Below are 14769 nucleotides of genomic sequence, written 5' to 3' on the forward strand. Positions count from 1 at the left end.
TCCAAAAAGTCAGCTCGCTGTTCTCTACTGCAAAGGTACCTGTCAACCTGACAATGTAGAATTGACATCACAAGATAGTTTTAAAACAGTTGTTTTCAAATAAACATGAGTGTTGAATTTGCTTGTCATATTATTCTATTTTGACTATGTTTAGTTTGTGCACTTTTACTTAACTTGTAGGTGCTAATTCAAATATTATTGGTTCAGATATAGTGAAAGTGTTAAGCTCTTGTAAGTAATGCTGATATTTACCAGTACAAGTTACTTCTTTATTCTATAAGTCAAACAATCATCTATTGTACCTGATATATTGTTAGGTTCTATGGTATCTTATCTATTATGAAGCTTTATGGTACCTGATATATTGTAAGGCTCTGTAGTACCTGATGTATCGTAAGGTTTTTGGTACTTGATCAATTGTAAGGTTCTATGGTACCTGATCATTTGCAAAGTTCTATAGTAACTGAGCTATTGTCAGGTTCGCCCTTCACTCAGTTAGAGTACAGCAAATGGTGTATCGATAACTAACCATTATATTTAGAAGGTTGAAGTAGAGTAATAAAACTATGATGGTAAAATCTTATTGGTAAAGACAGTGACGGCTGTATTTGTACTTTAATACATTTTTTGTGCTACGCTAGGTAACTCTATGTTTACACATAGAGTTTGCTAGCGTAGCACAAAAATACAGCTCAAGTTGATAGGCTATTACTTACTGCTGTGACAAAACATCTAATACTAGTAGTTAGTAACACAAAAGATCTGTTATATTTTTTTGAGGTGGTAAACTGATGAGCTGCTATACACTGTTGCACTATGGAACTGTCACATTTCCCTGTTTTCTTTAGTGCTCGCCGTGGAGGAATGTCAGTTATACCTAAACTTTCATGCCAAGTTCTATACCTGCACCATCTACAGTTATCGCCACACGATAGGTTGTGACAATTTTGAAGGCAGTTCTGATCAGCAAGAGTGTAAATTCATGAATTGCGAAATAATGATTAGGCTTGAGGTACGTTTCTAAAGTTTTTCCATTTTTCCTGACTAAAGGCGATTTTTATTTTGCGTGTAAACATATAAAAGTGACTAGCATTGATAGAAAGCTATGTATTTTCTCTATTGTAAGGTGCTATGGTACCTGATCAATTGCAAAGTTCTATGGTAAATGAGCTAATGTCAGTTTTGCCCTACATACAGTTAGAGTACAGCAAATGTTGTATCGATAACTAACCATTAGATTTGGAAGGTTGAAGTAGAGTAATAAAACTATGATGGTAAAATCTTATTGGTAAAGACAGTGACGGCGGTATTTATACTTTAATACATTTTTTGTGCTACGCTAGGTAACTCTATGTTTACACATAGAATTACCTAGCGTAGCACAAAAATACAGTTCAAGTTGATATTATTTACTGCTGTGACAAAACCTCTTTTACTAGTAGTTAGTAACACAAGAGATCTGTTATATTTTTTTGAGGTGGTAAACTGATGAGCCGCTATACACTGTTGCACTATGGAACTGTCACATTTCCCTGTTTTCTTTAGTGCTCGCCGAGGAGGAATGTCAGTTATACCTAAACTTTCATGCCAAGTTCTATACCTGCACCATCTACAGTTATCGCCACCCGATAGATTGTGACAATTTTGCAGGCAGTTCCGATCAGCAAGAGTATAAATTCATGAATTGCGAAATAATGATTCAGCTTGAGGTACGTTCCTAGAGTTGTTCCATTTTTCCTGACTAAAAGTAATTTTTATTTTGCGTGTAAATTTTAATAAGTGGCTAGCATTGATAGAAAGATATGTATTTTCTCTATTTTAAAGTTTTATGGTACCTGATCAATTGCAAAGTTCTATGGTAAATGAGCTAATGTCAGGTTTGCCCTACATACAGTTAGAGTACAGCAAATGTTGTATCGATAACTAACCATTAGATTTGGAAGGTTGAAGTAGAGTAATAAAACTATGATGGTAAAATCTTATTGGTAAAGACAGTGACGGCGGTATTTATACTTTAATACATTTTTTGTGCTACGCTAGGTAACTCTATGTTTACACATAGAATTACCTAGCGTAGCACAAAAATACAGTTCAAGTTGATATTATTTACTGCTGTGACAAAACCTCTTTTACTAGTAGTTAGTAACACAAGAGATCTGTTATATTTTTTTGAGGTGGTAAACTGATGAGCCGCTATACACTGTTGCACTATGGAACTGTCACATTTCCCTGTTTTCTTTAGTGCTCGCCGAGGAGGAATGTCAGTTATACCTAAACTTTCATGCCAAGTTCTATACCTGCACCATCTACAGTTATCGCCACCCGATAGATTGTGACAATTTTGCAGGCAGTTCCGATCAGCAAGAGTATAAATTCATGAATTGCGAAATAATGATTCAGCTTGAGGTACGTTCCTAGAGTTGTTCCATTTTTCCTGACTAAAAGTAATTTTTATATTGCGTGTAAATTTTAATAAGTGGCTAGCATTGATAGAAAGATATGTATTTTCTCTATTTTAAAGTTTTATGGTACCTGACCGATTGTAAAGTTTTATGATATCTGATATATTATCAGGTTCAATGGTATCTGATATATTGTAAGGTTCTATGGTATCTATTCTATTTGGGTGTAGTGGATTGAAGGTTGCAAATTCGAATCCTACGCAATGTAATGTTTTTTCTAAACCTGTAATTGTGGTTTCAGACAGACAAAAGGACACGACTCATATGATAGCATAGAATGCACATGTTGCATATTATTCATTGAGTATGCTCACTAAATTATTCACTGAAAAAGAAACTGTTCAATTGCTTCACATCTGGTTAAAGTTGAGAATTCTTTTGAAACTAGTTAACATATGATTGGTTTTTATGACATGGTTATTTTTTCTTTAATTCAGAGTAGCAGAGGACATTTGGAACCTTATGCTTCTGCATGCCTTTGACAGCGAGGACAAGCTGTTATCAACCTTAATGAGGTCACACGCTTACCATACCAGTTACCATACACCCGCTTACTGTCATACCAGTAACACCTACTGGTAAAAAGCTCAACTTCCCACAAGATCTGATAAATCCAAAAAGTCAGCTCGCTGTTCTCTACTGCAAAGGTACCAGTCAACCTGACAATGTAGAATTGACATCACAAGATAGTTTTAAAACAGTTGTTTTCAAATAAACATGAGTGTTGAATTTGCTTGTCATATTATTCTATTTTGACTATGTTTAGTTTGTGCACTTTTACTTAACTTGTAGGTGCTAATTCAAATATTATTGGTTCAGATATAGTGAAAGTGTTAAGCTCTTGTAAGTAATGCTGATATTTACCAGTACAAGTTACTTCTTTATTCTATAAGTCAAACAATCATCTATTGTACCTGATATATTGTTAGGTTCTATGGTATCTTATCTATTATGAAGCTTTATGGTACCTGATATATTGTAAGGCTCTGTAGTACCTGATGTATCGTAAGGTTTTTGGTACTTGATCAATTGTAAGGTTCTATGGTACCTGATCATTTGCAAAGTTCTATAGTAACTGAGCTATTGTCAGGTTCGCCCTTCACTCAGTTAGAGTACAGCAAATGGTGTATCGATAACTAACCATTATATTTAGAAGGTTGAAGTAGAGTAATAAAACTATGATGGTAAAATCTTATTGGTAAAGACAGTGACGGCTGTATTTGTACTTTAATACTTTTTTTGTGCTACGCTAGGTAACTCTATGTTTACACATAGAGTTTGCTAGCGTAGCACAAAAATACAGCTCAAGTTGATAGGCTATTACTTACTGCTGTGACAAAACATCTAATACTAGTAGTTAGTAACACAAAAGATCTGTTATATTTTTTTTGAGGTGGTAAACTGATGAGCTGCTATACACTGTTGCACTATGGAACTGTCACATTTCCCTGTTTTCTTTAGTGCTCGCCGTGGAGGAATGTCAGTTATACCTAAACTTTCATGCCAAGTTCTATACCTGCACCATCTACAGTTATCGCCACACGATAGGTTGTGACAATTTTGAAGGCAGTTCTGATCAGCAAGAGTGTAAATTCATGAATTGCGAAATAATGATTCAGCTTGAGGTACGTTTCTAAAGTTTTTCCATTTTTCCTGACTAAAGGCGATTTTTATTTTGCGTGTAAACATATAAAAGTGACTAGCATTGATAGAAAGCTATGTATTTTCTCTATTGTAAGGTGCTATGGTACCTGATCAATTGCAAAGTTCTATGGTAAATGAGCTAATGTCAGTTTTGCCCTACATACAGTTAGAGTACAGCAAATGTTGTATCGATAACTAACCATTAGATTTGGAAGGTTGAAGTAGAGTAATAAAACTATGATGGTAAAATCTTATTGGTAAAGACAGTGACGGCGGTATTTATACTTTAATACATTTTTTGTGCTACGCTAGGTAACTCTATGTTTACACATAGAATTACCTAGCGTAGCACAAAAATACAGTTCAAGTTGATATTATTTACTGCTGTGACAAAACCTCTTTTACTAGTAGTTAGTAACACAAGAGATCTGTTATATTTTTTTGAGGTGGTAAACTGATGAGCCGCTATACACTGTTGCACTATGGAACTGTCACATTTCCCTGTTTTCTTTAGTGCTCGCCGAGGAGGAATGTCAGTTATACCTAAACTTTCATGCCAAGTTCTATACCTGCACCATCTACAGTTATCGCCACCCGATAGATTGTGACAATTTTGCAGGCAGTTCCGATCAGCAAGAGTATAAATTCATGAATTGCGAAATAATGATTCAGCTTGAGGTACGTTCCTAGAGTTGTTCCATTTTTCCTGACTAAAAGTAATTTTTATTTTGCGTGTAAATTTTAATAAGTGGCTAGCATTGATAGAAAGATATGTATTTTCTCTATTTTAAAGTTTTATGGTACCTGATCAATTGCAAAGTTCTATGGTAAATGAGCTAATGTCAGGTTTGCCCTACATACAGTTAGAGTACAGCAAATGTTGTATCGATAACTAACCATTAGATTTGGAAGGTTGAAGTAGAGTAATAAAACTATGATGGTAAAATCTTATTGTTAAAGACAGTGACGGCGGTATTTATACTTTAATACATTTTTTGTGCTACGCTAGGTAACTCTATGTTTACACATAGAATTACCTAGCGTAGCACAAAAATACAGTTCAAGTTGATATTATTTACTGCTGTGACAAAACCTCTTTTACTAGTAGTTAGTAACACAAGAGATCTGTTATATTTTTTTGAGGTGGTAAACTGATGAGCCGCTATACACTGTTGCACTATGGAACTGTCACATTTCCCTGTTTTCTTTAGTGCTCGCCGAGGAGGAATGTCAGTTATACCTAAACTTTCATGCCAAGTTCTATACCTGCACCATCTACAGTTATCGCCACCCGATAGATTGTGACAATTTTGCAGGCAGTTCCGATCAGCAAGAGTATAAATTCATGAATTGCGAAATAATGATTCAGCTTGAGGTACGTTCCTAGAGTTGTTCCATTTTTCCTGACTAAAAGTAATTTTTATATTGCGTGTAAATTTTAATAAGTGGCTAGCATTGATAGAAAGATATGTATTTTCTCTATTTTAAAGTTTTATGGTACCTGACCGATTGTAAAGTTTTATGATATCTGATATATTATCAGGTTCAATGGTATCTGATATATTGTAAGGTTCTATGGTATCTATTCTATTTGGGTGTAGTGGATTGAAGGTTGCAAATTCGAATCCTACGCAATGTAATGTTTTTTCTAAACCTGTAATTGTGGTTTCAGACAGACAAAAGGACACGACTCATATGATAGCATAGAATGCACATGTTGCATATTATTCATTGAGTATGCTCACTAAATTATTCACTGAAAAAGAAACTGTTCAATTGCTTCACATCTGGTTAAAGTTGAGAATTCTTTTGAAACTAGTTAACATATGATTGGTTTTTATGACATGGTTATTTTTTCTTTAATTCAGAGTAGCAGAGGACATTTGGAACCTTATGCTTCTGCATGCCTTTGATAGCGAGGACAAGCTGTTATCAACCTTATTGAGGTCACACGCTTACCATACCAGTTACCATACACCCGCTTACTGTCATACCAGTAACACCTACTGGTAAAAAGCTCAACTTCCCACAAGATCTGATAAATCCAAAAAGTCAGCTCGCTGTTCTCTACTGCAAAGGTACCTGTCAACCTGACAATGTAGAATTGACATCACAAGATAGTTTTAAAACAGTTGTTTTCAAATAAACATGAGTGTTGAATTTGCTTGTCATATTATTCTATTTTGACTATGTTTAGTTTGTGCACTTTTACTTAACTTGTAGGTGCTAATTCAAATATTATTGGTTCAGATATAGTGAAAGTGTTAAGCTCTTGTAAGTAATGCTGATATTTACCAGTACAAGTTACTTCTTTATTCTATAAGTCAAACAATCATCTATTGTACCTGATATATTGTTAGGTTCTATGGTATCTTATCTATTATGAAGCTTTATGGTACCTGATATATTGTAAGGCTCTGTAGTACCTGATGTATCGTAAGGTTTTTGGTACTTGATCAATTGTAAGGTTCTATGGTACCTGATCATTTGCAAAGTTCTATAGTAACTGAGCTATTGTCAGGTTCGCCCTTCACTCAGTTAGAGTACAGCAAATGGTGTATCGATAACTAACCATTATATTTAGAAGGTTGAAGTAGAGTAATAAAACTATGATGGTAAAATCTTATTGGTAAAGACAGTGACGGCTGTATTTGTACTTTAATACATTTTTTGTGCTACGCTAGGTAACTCTATGTTTACACATAGAGTTTGCTAGCGTAGCACAAAAATACAGCTCAAGTTGATAGGCTATTACTTACTGCTGTGACAAAACATCTAATACTAGTAGTTAGTAACACAAAAGATCTGTTATATTTTTTTTGAGGTGGTAAACTGATGAGCTGCTATACACTGTTGCACTATGGAACTGTCACATTTCCCTGTTTTCTTTAGTGCTCGCCGTGGAGGAATGTCAGTTATACCTAAACTTTCATGCCAAGTTCTATACCTGCACCATCTACAGTTATCGCCACACGATAGGTTGTGACAATTTTGAAGGCAGTTCTGATCAGCAAGAGTGTAAATTCATGAATTGCGAAATAATGATTAGGCTTGAGGTACGTTTCTAAAGTTTTTCCATTTTTCCTGACTAAAGGCGATTTTTATTTTGCGTGTAAACATATAAAAGTGACTAGCATTGATAGAAAGCTATGTATTTTCTCTATTGTAAGGTGCCATGGTACCTGATCAATTGCAAAGTTCTATGGTAAATGAGCTAATGTCAGTTTTGCCCTACATACAGTTAGAGTACAGCAAATGTTGTATCGATAACTAACCATTAGATTTGGAAGGTTGAAGTAGAGTAATAAAACTATGATGGTAAAATCTTATTGGTAAAGACAGTGACGGCGGTATTTATACTTTAATACATTTTTTGTGCTACGCTAGGTAACTCTATGTTTACACATAGAATTACCTAGCGTAGCACAAAAATACAGTTCAAGTTGATATTATTTACTGCTGTGACAAAACCTCTTTTACTAGTAGTTAGTAACACAAGAGATCTGTTATATTTTTTTGAGGTGGTAAACTGATGAGCCGCTATACACTGTTGCACTATGGAACTGTCACATTTCCCTGTTTTCTTTAGTGCTCGCCGAGGAGGAATGTCAGTTATACCTAAACTTTCATGCCAAGTTCTATACCTGCACCATCTACAGTTATCGCCACCCGATAGATTGTGACAATTTTGCAGGCAGTTCCGATCAGCAAGAGTATAAATTCATGAATTGCGAAATAATGATTCAGCTTGAGGTACGTTCCTAGAGTTGTTCCATTTTTCCTGACTAAAAGTAATTTTTATTTTGCGTGTAAATTTTAATAAGTGGCTAGCATTGATAGAAAGATATGTATTTTCTCTATTTTAAAGTTTTATGGTACCTGATCAATTGCAAAGTTCTATGGTAAATGAGCTAATGTCAGGTTTGCCCTACATACAGTTAGAGTACAGCAAATGTTGTATCGATAACTAACCATTAGATTTGGAAGGTTGAAGTAGAGTAATAAAACTATGATGGTAAAATCTTATTGGTAAAGACAGTGACGGCGGTATTTATACTTTAATACATTTTTTGTGCTACGCTAGGTAACTCTATGTTTACACATAGAATTACCTAGCGTAGCACAAAAATACAGTTCAAGTTGATATTATTTACTGCTGTGACAAAACCTCTTTTACTAGTAGTTAGTAACACAAGAGATCTGTTATATTTTTTTGAGGTGGTAAACTGATGAGCCGCTATACACTGTTGCACTATGGAACTGTCACATTTCCCTGTTTTCTTTAGTGCTCGCCGAGGAGGAATGTCAGTTATACCTAAACTTTCATGCCAAGTTCTATACCTGCACCATCTACAGTTATCGCCACCCGATAGATTGTGACAATTTTGCAGGCAGTTCCGATCAGCAAGAGTATAAATTCATGAATTGCGAAATAATGATTCAGCTTGAGGTACGTTCCTAGAGTTGTTCCATTTTTCCTGACTAAAAGTAATTTTTATATTGCGTGTAAATTTTAATAAGTGGCTAGCATTGATAGAAAGATATGTATTTTCTCTATTTTAAAGTTTTATGGTACCTGACCGATTGTAAAGTTTTATGATATCTGATATATTATCAGGTTCAATGGTATCTGATATATTGTAAGGTTCTATGGTATCTATTCTATTTGGGTGTAGTGGATTGAAGGTTGCAAATTCGAATCCTACGCAATGTAATGTTTTTTCTAAACCTGTAATTGTGGTTTCAGACAGACAAAAGGACACGACTCATATGATAGCATAGAATGCACATGTTGCATATTATTCATTGAGTATGCTCACTAAATTATTCACTGAAAAAGAAACTGTTCAATTGCTTCACATCTGGTTAAAGTTGAGAATTCTTTTGAAACTAGTTAACATATGATTGGTTTTTATGACATGGTTATTTTTTCTTTAATTCAGAGTAGCAGAGGACATTTGGAACCTTATGCTTCTGCATGCCTTTGACAGCGAGGACAAGCTGTTATCAACCTTAATGAGGTCACACGCTTACCATACCAGTTACCATACACCCGCTTACTGTCATACCAGTAACACCTACTGGTAAAAAGCTCAACTTCCCACAAGATCTGATATATCCAAAAAGTCAGCTCGCTGTTCTCTACTGCAAAGGTACCAGTCAACCTGACAATGTAGAATTGACATCACAAGATAGTTTTAAAACAGTTGTTTTCAAATAAACATGAGTGTTGAATTTGCTTGTCATATTATTCTATTTTGACTATGTTTAGTTTGTGCACTTTTACTTAACTTGTAGGTGCTAATTCAAATATTATTGGTTCAGATATAGTGAAAGTGTTAAGCTCTTGTAAGTAATGCTGATATTTACCAGTACAAGTTACTTCTTTATTCTATAAGTCAAACAATCATCTATTGTACCTGATATATTGTTAGGTTCTATGGTATCTTATCTATTATGAAGCTTTATGGTACCTGATATATTGTAAGGCTCTGTAGTACATGATGTATCGTAAGGTTTTTGGTACTTGATCAATTGTAAGGTTCTATGGTACCTGATCATTTGCAAAGTTCTATAGTAACTGAGCTATTGTCAGGTTCGCCCTTCACTCAGTTAGAGTACAGCAAATGGTGTATCGATAACTAACCATTATATTTAGAAGGTTGAAGTAGAGTAATAAAACTATGATGGTAAAATCTTATTGGTAAAGACAGTGACGGCTGTATTTGTACTTTAATACTTTTTTTGTGCTACGCTAGGTAACTCTATGTTTACACATAGAGTTTGCTAGCGTAGCACAAAAATACAGCTCAAGTTGATAGGCTATTACTTACTGCTGTGACAAAACATCTAATACTAGTAGTTAGTAACACAAGAGATCTGTTATATTTTTTTTCAGGTGGTAAACTGATGAGCTGCTATACACTGTTGCACTATGGAACTGTCACATTTCCCTGTTTTCTTTAGTGCTCGCCGTGGAGGAATGTCAGTTATACCTAAACTTTCATGCCAAGTTCTATACCTGCACCATCTACAGTTATCGCCACACGATAGGTTGTGACAATTTTGAAGGCAGTTCTGATCAGCAAGAGTGTAAATTCATAAATTGCGAAATAATGATTAGGCTTGAGGTACGTTTCTAAAGTTTTTCCATTTTTCCTGACTAAAGGTGATTTTTATTTTGCGTGTAAACATATAAAAGTGACTAGCATTGATAGAAAGCTATGTATTTTCTCTATTTTAAAGTTTTATGGTACCTGATCAATTGCAAAGTTCTATGGTAAATGAGCTAATGTCAGGTTTGCCCTACATACAGTTAGAGTACAGCAAATGTTGTATCGATAACTAACCATTAGATTTGGAAGGTTGAAGTAGAGTAATAAAACTATGATGGTAAAATCTTATTGGTAAAGACAGTGACGGCGGTATTTATACTTTAATACATTTTTTGTGCTACGCTAGGTAACTCTATGTTTACACATAGAATTACCTAGCGTAGCACAAAAATACAGTTCAAGTTGATATTATTTACTGCTGTGACAAAACCTCTTTTACTAGTAGTTAGTAACACAAGAGATCTGTTATATTTTTTTGAGGTGGTAAACTGATGAGCCGCTATACACTGTTGCACTATGGAACTGTCACATTTCCCTGTTTTCTTTAGTGCTCGCCGAGGAGGAATGTCAGTTATACCTAAACTTTCATGCCAAGTTCTATACCTGCACCATCTACAGTTATCGCCACCCGATAGATTGTGACAATTTTGCAGGCAGTTCCGATCAGCAAGAGTATAAATTCATGAATTGCGAAATAATGATTCAGCTTGAGGTACGTTCCTAGAGTTGTTCCATTTTTCCTGACTAAAAGTAATTTTTATTTTGCGTGTAAATTTTAATAAGTGGCTAGCATTGATAGAAAGATATGTATTTTCTCTATTTTAAAGTTTTATGGTACCTGATCAATTGCAAAGTTCTATGGTAAATGAGCTAATGTCAGGTTTGCCCTACATACAGTTAGAGTACAGCAAATGTTGTATCGATAACTAACCATTAGATTTGGAAGGTTGAAGTAGAGTAATAAAACTATGATGGTAAAATCTTATTGGTAAAGACAGTGACGGCGGTATTTATACTTTAATACATTTTTTGTGCTACGCTAGGTAACTCTATGTTTACACATAGAATTACCTAGCGTAGCACAAAAATACAGTTCAAGTTGATATTATTTACTGCTGTGACAAAACCTCTTTTACTAGTAGTTAGTAACACAAGAGATCTGTTATATTTTTTTGAGGTGGTAAACTGATGAGCCGCTATACACTGTTGCACTATGGAACTGTCACATTTCCCTGTTTTCTTTAGTGCTCGCCGAGGAGGAATGTCAGTTATACCTAAACTTTCATGCCAAGTTCTATACCTGCACCATCTACAGTTATCGCCACCCGATAGATTGTGACAATTTTGCAGGCAGTTCCGATCAGCAAGAGTATAAATTCATGAATTGCGAAATAATGATTCAGCTTGAGGTACGTTCCTAGAGTTGTTCCATTTTTCCTGACTAAAAGTAATTTTTATATTGCGTGTAAATTTTAATAAGTGGCTAGCATTGATAGAAAGATATGTATTTTCTCTATTTTAAAGTTTTATGGTACCTGACCGATTGTAAAGTTTTATGATATCTGATATATTATCAGGTTCAATGGTATCTGATATATTGTAAGGTTCTATGGTATCTATTCTATTTGGGTGTAGTGGATTGAAGGTTGCAAATTCGAATCCTACGCAATGTAATGTTTTTTCTAAACCTGTAATTGTGGTTTCAGACAGACAAAAGGACACGACTCATATGATAGCATAGAATGCACATGTTGCATATTATTCATTGAGTATGCTCACTAAATTATTCACTGAAAAAGAAACTGTTCAATTGCTTCACATCTGGTTAAAGTTGAGAATTCTTTTGAAACTAGTTAACATATGATTGGTTTTTATGACATGGTTATTTTTTCTTTAATTCAGAGTAGCAGAGGACATTTGGAACCTTATGCTTCTGCATGCCTTTGACAGCGAGGACAAGCTGTTATCAACCTTAATGAGGTCACACGCTTACCATACCAGTTACCATACACCCGCTTACTGTCATACCAGTAACACCTACTGGTAAAAAGCTCAACTTCCCACAAGATCTGATATATCCAAAAAGTCAGCTCGCTGTTCTCTACTGCAAAGGTACCAGTCAACCTGACAATGTAGAATTGACATCACAAGATAGTTTTAAAACAGTTGTTTTCAAATAAACATGAGTGTTGAATTTGCTTGTCATATTATTCTATTTTGACTATGTTTAGTTTGTGCACTTTTACTTAACTTGTAGGTGCTAATTCAAATATTATTGGTTCAGATATAGTGAAAGTGTTAAGCTCTTGTAAGTAATGCTGATATTTACCAGTACAAGTTACTTCTTTATTCTATAAGTCAAACAATCATCTATTGTACCTGATATATTGTTAGGTTCTATGGTATCTTATCTATTATGAAGCTTTATGGTACCTGATATATTGTAAGGCTCTGTAGTACATGATGTATCGTAAGGTTTTTGGTACTTGATCAATTGTAAGGTTCTATGGTACCTGATCATTTGCAAAGTTCTATAGTAACTGAGCTATTGTCAGGTTCGCCCTTCACTCAGTTAGAGTACAGCAAATGGTGTATCGATAACTAACCATTATATTTAGAAGGTTGAAGTAGAGTAATAAAACTATGATGGTAAAATCTTATTGGTAAAGACAGTGACGGCTGTATTTGTACTTTAATACTTTTTTTGTGCTACGCTAGGTAACTCTATGTTTACACATAGAGTTTGCTAGCGTAGCACAAAAATACAGCTCAAGTTGATAGGCTATTACTTACTGCTGTGACAAAACATCTAATACTAGTAGTTAGTAACACAAGAGATCTGTTATATTTTTTTTCAGGTGGTAAACTGATGAGCTGCTATACACTGTTGCACTATGGAACTGTCACATTTCCCTGTTTTCTTTAGTGCTCGCCGTGGAGGAATGTCAGTTATACCTAAACTTTCATGCCAAGTTCTATACCTGCACCATCTACAGTTATCGCCACACGATAGGTTGTGACAATTTTGAAGGCAGTTCTGATCAGCAAGAGTGTAAATTCATAAATTGCGAAATAATGATTAGGCTTGAGGTACGTTTCTAAAGTTTTTCCATTTTTCCTGACTAAAGGTGATTTTTATTTTGCGTGTAAACATATAAAAGTGACTAGCATTGATAGAAAGCTATGTATTTTCTCTATTTTAAAGTTTTATGGTACCTGATCAATTGCAAAGTTCTATGGTAAATGAGCTAATGTCAGGTTTGCCCTACATACAGTTAGAGTACAGCAAATGTTGTATCGATAACTAACCATTAGATTTGGAAGGTTGAAGTAGAGTAATAAAACTATGATGGTAAAATCTTATTGGTAAAGACAGTGACGGCGGTATTTATACTTTAATACATTTTTTGTGCTACGCTAGGTAACTCTATGTTTACACATAGAATTACCTAGCGTAGCACAAAAATACAGTTCAAGTTGATATTATTTACTGCTGTAACAAAACCTCTTTTACTAGTAGTTAGTAACACAAGAGATCTGTTATATTTTTTGAGGTGGTAAACTGATGAGCCGCTATACACTGTTGCACTATGGAACTGTCACATGTCCCTGTTTTCTTTAGTGCTCGCCGAGGAGGAATGTCAGTTATACCTAAACTTTCATGCCAAGTTCTATACCTGCACCATCTACAGTTATCGCCACCCGATAGATTGTGACAATTTTGCAGGCAGTTCCGATCAGCAAGAGTATAAATTCATGAATTGCGAAATAATGATTCAGCTTGAGGTACGTTCCTAGAGTTGTTCCATTTTTCCTGACTAAAAGTAATTTTTATTTTGCGTGTAAATTTTAATAAGTGGCTAGCATTGATAGAAAGATATGTATTTTCTCTATTTTAAAGTTTTATGGTACCTGATCAATTGCAAAGTTCTATGGTAAATGAGCTAATGTCAGGTTTGCCCTACATACAGTTAGAGTACAGCAAATGTTGTATCGATAACTAACCATTAGATTTGGAAGGTTGAAGTAGAGTAATAAAACTATGATGGTAAAATCTTATTGGTAAAGACAGTGACGGCGGTATTTATACTTTAATACATTTTTTGTGCTACACTAGGTAACTCTATGTTTACACATAGAATTACCTAGCGTAGCACAAAAATACAGTTCAAGTTGATATTATTTACTGCTGTAACAAAACCTCTTTTACTAGTAGTTAGTAACACAAGAGATCTGTTATATTTTTTTGAGGTGGTAAACTGATGAGCCGCTATACACTGTTGCACTATGGAACTGTCACATTTCCCTGTTTTCTTTAGTGCTCGCCGAGGAGGAATGTCAGTTATACCTAAACTTTCATGCCAAGTTCTATACCTGCACCATCTACAGTTATCGCCACCCGATAGATTGTGACAATTTTGCAGGCAGTTCCGATCAGCAAGAGTATAAATTCATGAATTGCGAAATATTGATTCAGCTTGAGGTACGTTCCTAGAGTTGTTCCATTTTTCCTGACTAAAAGTAATTTTTATTTTGCGTGTAAATTT

Source organism: Watersipora subatra, unplaced genomic scaffold (assembly GCF_963576615.1).
Source record: "Watersipora subatra unplaced genomic scaffold, tzWatSuba1.1 SCAFFOLD_37, whole genome shotgun sequence".
Classification (NCBI taxonomy): Eukaryota; Metazoa; Bryozoa; class Gymnolaemata; order Cheilostomatida; family Watersiporidae; genus Watersipora; species Watersipora subatra.